At 42.3% G+C, this 14,755-nt stretch overlaps 1 protein-coding gene across 4 annotated transcripts in view; it reads right to left on the bottom strand.

The window, feature by feature from the left end:
* Nucleotides 1-14,755, bottom strand: part of LOC122788129 (speckle-type POZ protein) — a 1,772,079-nt gene that overhangs the window by 1,209,626 nt on the left and 547,698 nt on the right. The window contains exon 2 of one of the 4 annotated variants that reach the window (XM_044055072.1): nt 14,280-14,443. The exons of the other annotated variants lie outside the window; for them this stretch is intronic. The gene's annotated coding sequence lies outside the window, so the exon portion shown is untranslated. The remainder of the gene's footprint in view (nt 1-14,279; nt 14,444-14,755) is intronic. 4 annotated transcript variants of the gene reach the window in all.

The following is a 14,755-nucleotide window of genomic DNA, read 5'->3' as shown; positions in this document are numbered from 1 at the left end:
GGGGGCTGGACCTGTAAGAAATCTGTTTACATAGATTTTGCTTTTTCTTCCATCTTTTTTTAGGACCTCCTCTGCCTTAGTGCCAAATAAGTTATCTTGTGTAAGGGTGCATCCAACAATTTAGATTTGACATGGTCTGGCAGGGGTTGCTCTTTAAGCCATGCATGTCTTCTAATGACAGATCCAGTGACTACTGCCCTGCAAGAAGCTTCTAGGGCATCAAACTCAAAGTGCAAGGTGTGCTTAGTTACTTGACTTGCAGAATGCATTAAGTCTTGTAAATCTTTAGATTCTGCTCAAGCAAGAAATGAGGACATTTTTGTTTAAGGAGTTCCAAGGTATGTTGCTGATATTTAAACATATGGAACTGACAATTTAGTGCCCTGATAAGAGTAGCTGAGGTGTATACTTCTGTGCCCCATCTGTCCAATGCTTGTGAATCCCTGTCTGAAGGGGTGAGATTCTTAGCAGAGGTTGCTTTATTCCCTTTTAGCCCTTGAGAAATGACCTCAGGGTCAGCTGTTGGATTTTAAAAAAGATATTTCTGTGTCAGGGACTCTGTAGTGGTTTTCTGGAAGTAGGAGGTAGGGCATCAAGAGACTAGCTGGATTCAAGGAAACCATCATCCACCACATCCAGGACTGGGGGGAGGCCAAGGTTCTGTGTTGCGGAAGATCTAGGAATTCCCAGAGTCTCTTTTTAGACCGAGGGTAGTCCTGACTCTCCCATTGGAAATGCTCCCTTAAAGTATGAAGGGTTTCCCCAAATGAAAAATCCTCTGGGGGAGAGGCTGAAGGAATGGATTCCTCTGCATCAGAAGCCTCATAAGTGGAGTGGGGCTGCATGTCTTCATAGTCAGATGCATCAGATTCATCTGACTCTTGTTCAGACAAAACTACTGGGGACAGATCTTTTTTTCTTTTTGAAGGGGTAGCTTGGCTTCCCCTGATCAGCATGATGAGGTCTTCTGCCATTTTAAATATTTGAGAATGAGGCAAGGCAGCAGGTGCCTGAGAGTGGGTAGTCAAGTTTCTTGGGTGTGGTTCGAACCCTGGACCTAAGGAACTCGGCAGTTTTCGAAAGAACGGTAGTCGCGAAAGAAGACGCTGGTTTGTGTCAAGATTCGGAGGTGCGAAGGACTTCCTGGGAAGGTAGTGGCTAGCCGCTCCGGACTCATCCAAGATAGAGACAACCGCAGGATCCTTAGAAGAAGAAGAGTTTTGCGAATCAACTGAAGCGGGCATCCGGGGCTGCAAAAGCACCTCACGGAGTACCGGAGGACTGACGACTAGCTTAACTGAAGTGTTGTCAGAAGGTTTGGAACTGTGCGGTCTGTCTTTATCTTAAAGGTTTTCGGAAGATATGCTGTCGGGTGGCTTAACAAAGCCATATCAGAATTAGAGGACTCTAAACAAAAATATCTGGCTACAATAAGGGTCCGACGACAAGTTCTGGAGTTAAAGCACTGAAGCGACAACGAGGGACGTTGTGGTCTGGGCCTAACCAAATGTTGCACTGAGTGGAAGTCTCGGTGTGGTATTTGCTTTCCACAGGTGAGACTATTACCTTTTTCTGACATCAGTTATTGCAAGAAAAAAGGATCCTCAACAGGGTACTTGGCTTTAGAAGACTTCACCTTCAATTTGGAAATGAAAACTAAGGTAGCGGCCAACCGGCACTCATGTGAACTGCTTCTGCTTCGGGCTCCACAGCAAGAAAGACTGGTATAACAGCGCCGGCTGCCTTACTTTATACCACTGACGACCTGATGTCAGCCTCAAGCGACAGCAACCGATGCAAAAATACTAAGTCTCTGGTACTGGGCTGGCCGAGGGCTACCCTGGCAGGGATAACCCAAATGTGATGAATGCAACACTGAAACACACAGAACATCGTGCTGGACAGACAGATATGGGAGACTGCCACTCCTCTGGAATAAACTCCCACTTCACATGAAGTAGAGCTCTTCAATGACCTTGTTTAAGGGCAACCTTGACAACTGGATGAGAGGAAAGCAAATTCACTGCAGGGGCAGCACCCATGCCCCTCATGGACAGGGGCAGTCGGTGCTAATCACCGATTCGCTCTGCTAACAATCATCTAATCATGATCAAACAAGGGACAAGGGCATTACATGGCTAGGCTTGTTAAGGTCCTAGGGCCATTAGCCAAGTAACCTCTTATGAACCTACGAACTTATGCAATGTGCTACATTCAAAAAGCTGTATGCTGGGATGCAACAGTGACCCTTCATTTTGGGCAGAGTACATATCTGAGAAAACAGAATGGACCCCATTCCTGGTTATTTGAACTAGAAGGGAGTGCCAAGGTTGCCTGAGCCACACTTTCCCATCCTGTCTGTGCTTTACTGGAGGACCATGAGGACAAAAAGATTTAGATGGAATGCATAAATGAGTTCACTTCGCCAGGGCACTGGTTGGGGGGGGGGGGGGCACATTTACAGCCCAAGCTTCTCAGCATGGATATGTGGAGAGAAAGTACAGTTGTGTACACTTACCATAAATGTAGATGTTCAAGTATATTCACTGCTGCAGTCATCACATTTGGGTTATCTGCCTGCAGGTAGCCCTCAGCCAGACTGAATACCAGAGTCTTCAGATTTCTGCGTAGGATGCTGTTGCTTCTTCCATGACGTCAGGGGTATAAAACATGCAGCAGACGCCATTACATCAGTTTTTCTTGCCCCAGATGTCCGGTGCCCCCACAATAGGAAGCAATTATAAGGTATGGAACACCCCCAGCAAAAAGAAAATACACATGATATAATATATGCCATACAAGGAGGAAAGGTAAAAGTCAAGAGAAGTCAGGGGGCTGGAGGGAGGGTAACCAGGACTGCAACAGTGAATATACTCGAACATCTACATTTACGGTAAGTGTACACAACTGTACTATGTTCTTCGTGTTTCATTGTTGCAGTCATCACATTTGGATCGACTCCCAAAGCTAAGGGAGAGTGGAGGTAGTTAAAAAGTATTAGGGCTAGCAATAAGGCCCTGTAAGACTGCTGTGGCAAATCCAGCTCTGGATTTAGAAAAAGATAGGCAGGTGGTAATGCTTGGTGAAAGTATGCACAGAGCGCTCCAGGTTGCAGCTTCAGGATGTCCCTGGTAGGGACTCAAGAGAAATGCAGTAGAGGTAGATGCAGCCCTGGTGGAATGTGTTCTTATCCCCTGTGGGGTATGTTTTCCATGGTGTTTGCAGCAAAAATGGATGCAATGTGCTATCCATTTGGAAATGGTTTGCTTTGAAATGGCCTTCCCCTCTAAACCTGCAGCAAAGCTTACTAGCAGCTGGTCAGATTTTCTGACAGGCTTTGTCCTGTCCAAATAGAATCCAAGCTGTGTATGTCCAGAAAATGCAGTACCCTTTCCCCTTTATTCTGAGGATTAGGGAAAAAAGTAGGCAAATGAATGGACTGGTTTAGAGCCACACTAGACACCACCTTGGGCATAAAGGATGGCTTAGTCCTGAGGGAAACCCCATCCGCATGGAAGATAATGAAGGGTTCCACTGCCATGAGGGCCTGCAGTTCAGACACTCTTCTTTCTGAAGTGATGGCTAAAAGTAAAGCTGTTTTCCAGAATTTCAACTCTGCTGTAGCAGCTGGTTCAAAGGGGAGGGGTGAGGTTTTCCAATACAAAGTTAAGGTCCCAGGCTGGAGTGGGAGCCCTTTTGGGGGGGGGGGTCCTTAAATTTTTGGCCCCTCTAAGGAATTGTTTCAGTAGGGAATGAGAGAAGAGGGGTCACTCAGTATTATAATGTGCTGATACGGCAGAGGCATGAATCCTAATTGAAGAGAAAGATAGGCCCTTGTGGAGCACTTCTGTTAAACAATCTAGAATATGAGGTAAATTTGGCACCGTTGTGCCCATCCCCCTGAGCCTGGCTCCAAGAACAGCATCTTTTCCACTTTTCTGAATAGGATTTTCTAGTACTAGGCCTCCTTGCCTCAAGAATGACATCTAGCACCTGCTTACTGAGGGTTGCTGGAGGTGAGGTCAGGTAATTAGCCAGGCTGCTAGGTTCAGGGTTTGAGGCTGAGGGCGCAAAATCTGACCCGCCTGCTGGGACAGCAGGGAAGGGGTCTGAGGCAGGTGCCAAGGTTGTAGCACTGTCAGACTACGCAAAAAGGGGTACCAGTGCTGGCGTGGCCAGTCTGGTGCAATCAGTATTGTCCTTGGCTTGTCCCGTTTGATCTTTAGTAGAACCTTCTAGAGGAGAGGCAGAGGGGAGAGGCATAAACTCAGACGCTTTCCCAGGTAAAGGACAGGGCATCCACTTTCCAAGCTTGACTGTGGGGAGTTCTGGTACAGAATTTGTTCAATTGGTAGTTCTGAGGGGAGGCAAACTGGTCTACCTCTTGTGTCCCCCATCTGCTCCTCAAGAGCTTGAATATTTTGGGTTCCAGTTTCCATTTGTATGGGTCCATGAGATTTCTGCTTAAGTCGTCTACCAGTGAATTTAGTTTGCCTGGCAGGAATTGAGCTTGTAGGTTCACTTGGTAGCTCAAGGCTGTGTTCCACAGATCCATAGCTAGTCTGCAGAGTGGGTACGAGTGCCCCCCCCCCTGCTTGTTTATGTACCACATAACTGTGGTGTTGTCTGTTGTTGTCCTGGAAGAATAAGGTCTCTAAAGGCTGTCAGAGCATTCTGTACAGCTAACATTTCTTTTTGATTGATATGCAGGTGTATCTGTTTTGGGTTCCATTTGCCCTGAATGCACTGCCCTGCCATGTGAGCCTCCCATGCATAGTCTGATGTATCTGTTGTTAGGGTTTGGGCAGCAGGGGGTAGAGTGAAAGGGAGTCCCTTGCTATGGTAGCAGGCCTCTGCCCACCAAAGGAACTCTGCCCTTAGACAAGGAATAATAGGAATTTTTGTTTCCAGGTCCTGAGAATGTTGACACCATAGACTTTTTAGATACCACTGAAGTTTCCTCATATGCAGTCTTGCATATGGAATTAACAGAATGCAAGAGGCCATGAACCCCAGGGCTTGCAGAATTATCCTTGTAAATAGCTGGGCTTTTGTGGCCAGTAGTTTGAAGCAGACTGCCAAATGAAGTGTTTCTCTGGAGTGAGGAATGCCATCTGGGAGGTTGTGTTCAAGCTTGCGCCCAGGAATACAATCTGTTGCCAGGGTAATAAGTGTGATTTCTTCTCATTGATGGTGTACCCCAGTGAAGTTAGAAGTTTCTCTACAAATGTCAGGTGCTGAAATAGCAAGTCCTGACTTTCTGCCTGAATCAGGCAATTGTCCAAGTACGGGTAAATCTGAATATTTCTCTGCCTGCAAAACGCAATGGCAGGAGCTAGACACTTTGTGAATACCCTGGGTGCAGTAGATAAGCCAAAGGGAAGTGCAGAGAACTGATAGTGCATGGAGCCTGCCCTGAAGCGTAGGAATTTTCTGCAGGATTCCCTTACTGGGATGTGCAGGTAAGCTTCTTTTAAGTCTAGAGTTGCCAGCCAGGCATTCTTGGCTAGCATAGGGGGAAGCTGCTGAAGAGCTATAATTTCCTTCCAAATGAAGTGTCTTGATTGAGAAAAAAAATCTAGGCACCCTGCACCTAAAGGCAAACCAGTATGGGCCCTCAAATTACACTAAAGGTAACTACAGACACAGTCTGTGTGCAAAACACATCTTCTCTTCAGAATCTGCTTCAACTACCACCTGAATTTCTACCAGACAATCAGATGTAGTGTCTCCTAATGGGTGTCGGTCTTGTTTAAGCAGAGTTTCTTCATGTGCACCATGACACAGGGAACTTTAAGAATAGAGAATGACACATCCAGAATTTGCAGAATATCTTTGTTGACACTACCTTCCTCTGGAGGAGGTCTCAGAACAACAAGCTCAGCTGCAAAGCTCTGCCCTGTCAAAGGTGTAGTCTGCTTCATCTCTCCCAGGAAAATATCTGTCTTTTCCAGTGCAAGGAAGATTGGCAATACCCAAGGGAAAACTCAGGCTGAACAGGAAATGGATGCTGTTTCCCATCTCTCTATACCTCCTTCCCTTCCTGGAAGCTATCTGGATAAGGTCACTTTCCAGAGAAGAGCTGCTGGAGATCCCTTGGGCCTGATGTGGCCCCCTACCAGGGATAAATCTCTTACAAGTACTCTGGACACACAGCCAGACAAAAAAAAAAACAAATTGGGCATGTGGGAGCCCTGCTCTGAACCTCAGGAACTGTCGAGAGTAACTTCTGGACGGGTACATGGAAGTATGCATTCTTCAGGACTACAGTCACAAACAGCTTCTGAGCAAAGCAGGAGCAGTGTTTGGAAATCTGAATCTTTAATCTGCAAAGTCATGGAATTATTAAACTTGAAGGACCTATTATAAGGTCTTGAAAAGCCATTGCTCTTCCGTACCAGAAGAACCCTAAAATAAAATACTTTTTAAAACACCTTTACTAAATTTACACATTTTCAGCAATAACATTGGTACCTACAGAAATGAAATCAGACCACTATAAACATTGTATTAGCTTGATGATTATTAAGAAAACAAGTATAATTCACTCATTCCAACATTACATAAAAGGCTCAAGTCTCTCTAAACCTCACTCCTCCTCAACATTATTCTGCTTGCATTACTCACACAAAATCCATTTCTATATACATTTACACCCTCCCTTTTCTGAAGAAAGCCCTCCAATTCTTTTACTTCCTTGATAACATTCCATGCTTCAGTTATGGCTGGTTTAAAGATTGCGATGTCCATGTTCTAGTAATTGGTTTCTTGGTAACCAATAGCACTAAACTTGCCAAGACCATACCCGGGCCACTCAGTTCTTATACCCCAGCTCCAACAAATTTTAGTTACAATCATTTGCTGTGTCCCAATGCTAATAAAGTACTCTGGAGGGAACTTCTACTAGCTGCAAATGAGTTACTTTCCCAAAAATGTTCTTAATTACCACTTCTCTCCTTCACAGCACACCTTCAGCAACTGAAATCTAGCAAAACATCATTGAAGTCTGCCTGGGATATAAAAATACCTATGCAAGCACTTCCATGAAAAAAAAATCCTACACCTTCTGGACTCTGCTGCATTCTTAGGAGCCATACAGATGTCGTCCTGTTGCTTTATATTACTTTTCCATTCTTTTTCCCTAATCTTTTCTAACCACTTCTTAGAATTATTACAGTCATTTAGTATTTTATGTCCTAGTAATTATCCCTTTAAAAGCAGTTTCTGCTCTAGACTTGATTAAAAACCCAACCTCACCTGATCTTCCACTTATGTACTCCACTTCCCCGCTCTCCATGCATATGCTCTGCAATTAATCCCTGATTGGGAAGGCAGTCTCTAACCTGCAGTTCACATTTCTGCTTGGCTTCATCCCACTCCATTACCTTTCCCTCAATAGTTACTTGCTCCCAACACCTGGGCTCCTTTGCTAACTTGCTCAAACAAATCCTAGCCCCTCTTGTATATTTTCTAAGCTACTAAATGCAGTGATCCTTACTTGTAATACCTCCTTTCGCCATTTCTGTGGTGGTGAAATTCATAGAATACTTTCTGCTACATTACAAATACAATATTCTGCATGGTTGTTTTCCACTTCTCACATCTTGCCCTCTTCCCCTTAAATTCCTTCAGCTATTATTAGCTATGGCCCAAAACTTCTCCTCTGGTGGATAAAAGTACTCCTGACCTGTACATAAAACAAGACGAGAAACATTTTCTCTGCTTCTGTCTTACTAACCAAGATAAAGAACTTTCCACTTTTCAATTTTTGTATTACCCTTTTAGTTTCTTCCGAAATTTTCTTAGTTCCCATAATAGAATCCTTTTACTCCGTACACCTAAATACGTCATCTTGCATCCCCCCAAAGTTTTAAAATAAATTAGTATAGAACAAAAGCTATACCATTTCCAGGAAAAAACACAAAACTGTCTCAAAATGTTCCATAACACTGAAATGTCCTTTTCTGGATTACCATACGAGTTATATCCTTGAATTTTTGAGTCCCATATTTTCTTTAAGAGGCGAAGCAAATGTTCCGCTGTTGAAACACAGTCTGTCAGACAGGAACCCTCACCACATTAATTCTTGCCTACGTCACTTCATACATACTCCTAATTAACAGCATTCTATCCAAAATGCATATGCTGCCATTACCCTAGTCATAAAATCCCAGCTGACTATCAAATGCCTTCTTTACATCAAAAATCAAATACTGGCTTTTTCTTACACTCTACTTCTTTCTTGGTCATCCTCCTCCTATTAGTGTTGTCAAATGTTGCCTCCCCTGTAGAAAATCCACACTAAACCACATCTATAAATTTTGGCAATACCTTACAATAAAATGCATCTCATTATTCCTCTGCATAGCACACACTGCAGGCTCCTATATGAAGGTGAAAGCATTGGTTGTTAGTGTCTCCTAAAATGCAGGCAATGGGAAGAATTCCTCAGGAAAGAAGAGAAGTCTAAGAATTTTATCTTGTAGTCTAATAAAACAATCATCCTCAGTCTTTTTTTGCAGTTATTAAAAAGAAGTGATCTTATACTGGTTATGGACTCGGTGAGAGAGACCATGGTTAAGGTGGAAGGAGTCAGTACTACGAGTGGTGTCTGACAGGAATGTAATCACCTCCCCCCCCCACCCCAACACACACACACACACACACACACACACACACACACACACACACACACACACAATGTACAGTGCAATGAAAAAGTATTTTCCCCTTCCTGATTTCTTATTTACTCGCATGTTTGTCACACTTAAATGTTTCAGATAAAACAAATTTAAATATTAGACAAAGATAACCCAAGTAAACAAAATGCAGTTTTTAACTGATGGTTTTATTTAAGTAAAAAAACTATCCAAACCTACATTGCCCTATGTGAAAAATTAATTGCCCCCTTGTTAAATCATGAAGTAACTGTGGTTAATCACATTTTTGGGAAAGTTGAGTTCAATTTCACTAGCCACACCCAGGCCTGATTACTGAAAGACCTCTTGAATCAAGAGATCACCTAAATACAACCTGTCAGACAAAGTGAAGTAGGCCAAAAGATCCCAAAAAGGAAGACATCATGCCACGATCTAAAGAAAGTCTGGAACAGATGAGAAACAAAGTAACTGACATCTATCAGTCTGGAAAAGGTTACAAAGCCATTTCTAAAGCTTTGGGACTCCAGCGAACCACAGTGAGAGCCATTATCCACAAATGGAGAAAACATGGAACAGTGGTGAACATTCCCAGGAGTGGCTGGCCTACAAACATTACCCCAAGAGCGCAGCGACGACTCATCCAAGAGGTCACAAAAGAACCCAGAACAACATCTAAAGAACTGCAGGCCTCACTTGCCTCAGTTAAGGTCAGTGTTCATGACTCAACCATAAGAAAGAGGCTTGGCAAAAATGGCATGCATGGCAGAGTTCCACGGAGAAAACCACTGCTGACCAAAAAGAACAAAGGCTAGTCTCACTTTTGCCAAAAAAAACATCTTGCTGATCCCCAAGACGTTTGGGAAAATATTCTGTGGATTGACTAAACAAAAGTTGAACTTTTTGGAAGGTGTGCGTCCCGTTACATCTGACGATCTGGAGTAAAAGTAACGCAGCATTTCAGAAACAGAACATCATGCCAAGAGACAAACATGGTGGTAGTAGTTGATGGTCTGGGGCTGCTTTGCTGCTTCTGGGCATGGACAACTTGCTGTGATTGATGGAACCATAAATTCTGTTCTCTATCAAAAAAATCCTGAAGGAGACTGTCTGGCCATCAGTTCGTGATCTCAAGCTGAAGCGCACTTGGGCTCTGCAGCAGGACAATGATCCAAAACACACCAGCAAGTCCACCTCTGAATGGCTTAAGAAAAACAAAATGAAGGTTTTGGAGTGGCCTAATCAAAAGTCCGGACTTTAAACCAATTGAGATGCTGTGGCATGACCTTAAAAAGGTGGTTCATGCTCGGAAGCCCTCCAATATGGCTGAATTAAAACAATTCTGCAAAGAACAGTGGGCCAAAATTCAACAGCTATGTGAAAGACTCATTTGCCAGTTATCGCAAGCACTTGACTGCAGTTGTTGCTGCTAAGGGTGGCACAACCAGTTATTAGGTTTAAGGGACAATTACTTTTTCACATAGGGCCATGTAGGTTTGGATATTTTTTTTCCCTTAAATAAAATCATCACTTAGAAACTGCATTTTGTGTTTACTTGGGTTATCTGTGTCTAATATTTACATTTATTTAATGATCTGAAACATTTAAATGTGATAAACATGCAAAAAAAATAAGCCAGGAAGAGGGCAAATACTTTTTCACTGCACTTTACACACACTTCTCTACCTCTGCTTCCTCCAGGCCTGGTTCTTTTTTTAAAGGTTTTTTGTCTGAAATGATCCACAATGGACTACTTCCTACAGAAGGCTCGCTGAATGATAAAAGTTGTTACTATACTTGGAGATGGGTATTTGAAATGTAACACAGTTCATAGTCTTAAATGTTCTCTCTGTTTATTCCCTTTCATCCTTTATCTTACACACTCTCCCCTTTAACCTCCCCTTCAAACAGAAAAAAAAAAAAAATATATATATATATTTTTATAGTAATCTTTTATGTTGTTAACTGGATAACCTTGCTTGTAAATTTTTTTTTCTTTTGTTTTGGCTCACTTTTGTATGTACTCTTTGCAAATTGTTTTCCCTTACTTTCTTGTAATATAGTGAATGTATTTCTTAAACTCTGGAGCTTAACTCCTCGGGCCTCTACTGAAAATGGACATGTATCCAGCTAGACTAGCCCGGTCAACAAATGTAAAATAATGTAAAATAAAAATAAAATAAAATAAATTTATTCAACAATTCTTCAGGAGGAGGACCAATCAATCAGTGAATTCTGATTCAAGGCAGCATTAAGCAACTGCCACATAGCATCTTCTGGTAAAGCCTAAATTCTGAATGGCTGCTTATGCTTAGCAAAACACATTATACAAAGCTGCATGGCTTCTTATCAAAGTACACCATTAAAACCTGCCAGTCCCAACATTTAAGTAAACAGTAAGCACAGTACTGAACAGCAAATTCACAAGCTTGCTCTTAAACCTTTAAAGCATTTTTGTTGCAGGAGGGAGAGTTACATCGAGAGACTACTGTACTGTGTGGCAAAGGGAAATACTGCCAGCCAAGCTATCTGGAATTTTGTAAATAATTCTATGCCATTTGTGCATACTGATATGATTTATACAGGAGTGTGTGCAAAGGACTGAACTAAAATGCAACCACAGCATGCCCTATTGGAATAGAACAGGAACGTTCCTGCACTATTGTAACTGTAAATGTTAAATGGAAACTGAAACACACGAGAATAACTTGAAAAAAATTCAGAGAAAATAGGTGAAATTAAATTGTTTCATAACCACGTAATACAAAGAGATGTTCTCTCAGTTTCAGTGCAGTAGCAGACACGATGTTTAGAGCTAGAAATTGCTTACATTGTCTTGAAAGAGAAGTAATTACTAGGTTTAAGATGTAGAAGTGTTTTATTGTTTTATGACTTCTCAGATATGCAAGTATCTGAGAGAGGTATTTTTCACAGGAAGATGCTAAAATTCTATTAGTTTCTGACAAAGGGTGTTTAGCTTGGGAATTGAAGTCAGGTGACAAAAAGTGATGTCATCCAAGCTAACCCAGCAGTAATATTGGATATTAATTTAAGAACTCTCTCAGAGAGACTGTGCAATTTGTATTTTGTCTTTAACCTAACATCAGCTGGAAACATACACTCACCTATGCACTTGCCTTGCTGTAAGTTTTTAGGGCATAGTAACTCTTTTAGATTCAGATATGAATATAGTAAAGTGTAGCTTAGATGTTTTCTTTATTTGAGACTGTCCTGCAATGTTGTTTTAAATATTTCCTGTGATTTTGAACTCTGATGTAACTAAATACTTACCATGTATTGTCCTGCTCTTTTACGATTTAGTATTAAATATATTTAAACCTTTTAATTGTGGCGGAGCGTTTAGAGATATTTCAGCTCTTAGGTACTTGCATATCTATTTGGTGACACTGTACAGGCCACTCGTAAATAGCCTTGCTCTTGGTCAGACTACCATTTGGATTAATAGTAACATTATGCAGTAGGATTGGACACCCTTTACTAAGGACCTTAAAGTAGCAGATAGCAGTTGGCTGGTGGCAGTGAAAACTACCTTATAGTCTGGGCAGAAGAGGACATAACTAGTAAATCTCTGCCAGCCTTTCTCAGGTGTGTGTGTGTGTATAAATCAAATCTCAAAGTGTGTGTGTCAGCTACTTGGCAAGGAACACAAAGCACTGGTTGGACAGAGAGGGTACTGGAGACCTTGGTTTGGCCACTCAACCTTATAGCTATGCCAGTGGGGAGTCTTACTTGGGATCTGGAGAAATAGGGAGAAACCAGCCCCAAACTGACTGTGATCTCTGTATGCTCTTAAGGGAAACTGCACTTTACTGTGTGTGTACTTGTCATCCTCCCAGTGTGCATGTTCCGCACTGCTGCTAGTGATGAGGATTGAGACTCCTTGATTACCGGGCTTGTGCTGGGGCTTCATATACCACAACAGACGGGAGTATGTCAAGCTACTGCAAACTAACTCTAAAGGCATTCCCTCACATTCACACTTCCAGTTCTACAATTCTGAGGATGGCAGTTACCATCCCTGTAATTTCAGCAAGCACAGTTCAGAGCTACAAATGCCTTCTAATTGTTGCGCCTGTAAGTGCATCCTTACCGAATGCTTCAAGTGTGTCATTCCCACCTCATAAACTGTTTGGCAAGCCTTCCAAGTGTCTTTCAAGGATTCATCCTGTACCACAACAGCCACTTCAATCTGTTCCCAAAGGTCACCTTGGTATTTCATGATTAAGGGCTGGCAATTATGTACTGTGGTGTCTTGGCTGCAGATGCATACACATTTTTGCCCAATCCATCCAGGATAACCCCCTTCATTGTTGAAAACAGACAGAACCCAGGAATATGACTTCAGTCTCTGGTGACAGCCACAGAGTTTTGGTACAGGTAACTACAGAAATTTTCAACCATCTACACTGCCATATTTTATGTGCGCCCTTTGGCCATGAATCCAGCTCTAAAAAACTGGATCTCAAATACTGCAGGCACATTGCAGTGGGCTTCAGCTCCTCATAAACCGAGGGATCCAAGTACCTTTTCTAGGAATCCAACACTCTGCGGGATGTGGTGGGGGTATGTGAAATTGCAGTCTCATCTGTGTTATAAACCAGATGAGAAAATCTGAATCAAACATGCCAAATCATCACTGTCCAACTTGACACATATAGATAGTCAAACCCCTTGCAAAACTGCTGTAATCAATGGTCACACTACCGAAGCAAACACCAGCAGGCTGGACACATGACCCTCCAGCATCAGTCCTCTCAGGAATAGAAGGCATCTTATCATGCAGATAAAAAGGAAAGGAGGAGAGTGTTATAGTGCCCTCCACAGTCTCTTATTCCAGGACATATTGCAAATTATATCAGGGTGTAAACATTTGCTGGATGAAGTTGTCAAACTGCAACGGTCAAGATGTACGCTGTGGACTCCTGGAAACCAGTTTTCAACATGAAGGTCTCAAATCACTTTGTCCATGATGGGCCTGGGTACTAATGTCTATGACCTGTCTGCCTTTGAAAGGGGCAGGAGAAGAAGGGATGCAACACTTAGAGGGTGGCAGACCAGGAGAGAGAGATCAATGCTTCTTTGAGACTGGCTTCCTCAGGTTAATCAGGCCAGACAGGATCTGCAAGGACTTGCATGCTCTGGCTACTTGCACTTTAACAATCTTCTTAGGCCTTTACATTTTTAGAAAGCCACCCCCCTTCCCCACTGATTTTGAGAGGGCTTAGAAATCCCCTATTAACACTGGTTAAGCTTAGGTGGTGGCCCTCTCCTGAAGTAGCAGACATGTGGACAAAGTAACCTAGTTTCCTGTGCATCAGGAAAGCCTTGATATTTTTAGTCTTCTAATAAACTGCTTTCTTCTTAAGTTTATACAGTGGTCAGAGGTGAAGGATGCTACAAACCTCCCCTATAAAGAAAAATACAATACAGATAGAAAAATGTCTAAATTCATCTTCTACAGACACACACAGTTATTTTTCTGGCATGTCATGTACCTTGGAACAAGATAATCTAAACAATTCCAATGTAGAAATCACAAACACTGGATTAAATAGTCAAATCTCAACAATGCTACTATAAATCCTAAAAAACAATACTTACCCCTGTGGAAGTCACCTGAAGAGACTGATGGAGAGACAGCGTGATGACTGATTGATACTTGTGGTAAAGGAACTGATGCAAGCTGCTCTCCCTTTTTGGTACTGTTGTCAACCAATTTTTCAAGCTAGGAGAGAGACCAATTCTGTGCTGGGAACTTCCAAAAGCTGTGGAAGTCAGGTAGGTGAATATTCACCTGCAGTTAATGCCCACATTTCCATGTATACCACATACAGTTTTATTTAAAATAAAGGACTTCTTGGTCTAGTAATCACAGATTAAAAACTGGATAAATATAATCAATTTCATTCAAATGCTACAAAGGGTATATTCTTGAATTTTATGCTACAGATCAAATCTGACTGTACCACACACAATTTCTCACAGGCCGCCTGAAAACCAGTCAGTCATTAAAACCCACTTTTATCCTGTTCAGGTTTGCTTGGGAGATAAAGCCTACTGCAACAAGTAACTGGGGT

The sequence above is a fragment of the Protopterus annectens genome, chromosome 13.part0 (assembly GCF_019279795.1).
Source record: "Protopterus annectens isolate FY-2018-M chromosome 13.part0, PAN1.0, whole genome shotgun sequence".
NCBI lineage: Eukaryota > Metazoa > Chordata > Ceratodontiformes > Protopteridae > Protopterus > Protopterus annectens.
The sequence above is the reverse complement of the archived record's forward strand: the minus strand, read 5'-3'. Positions and strand labels throughout refer to the sequence as shown.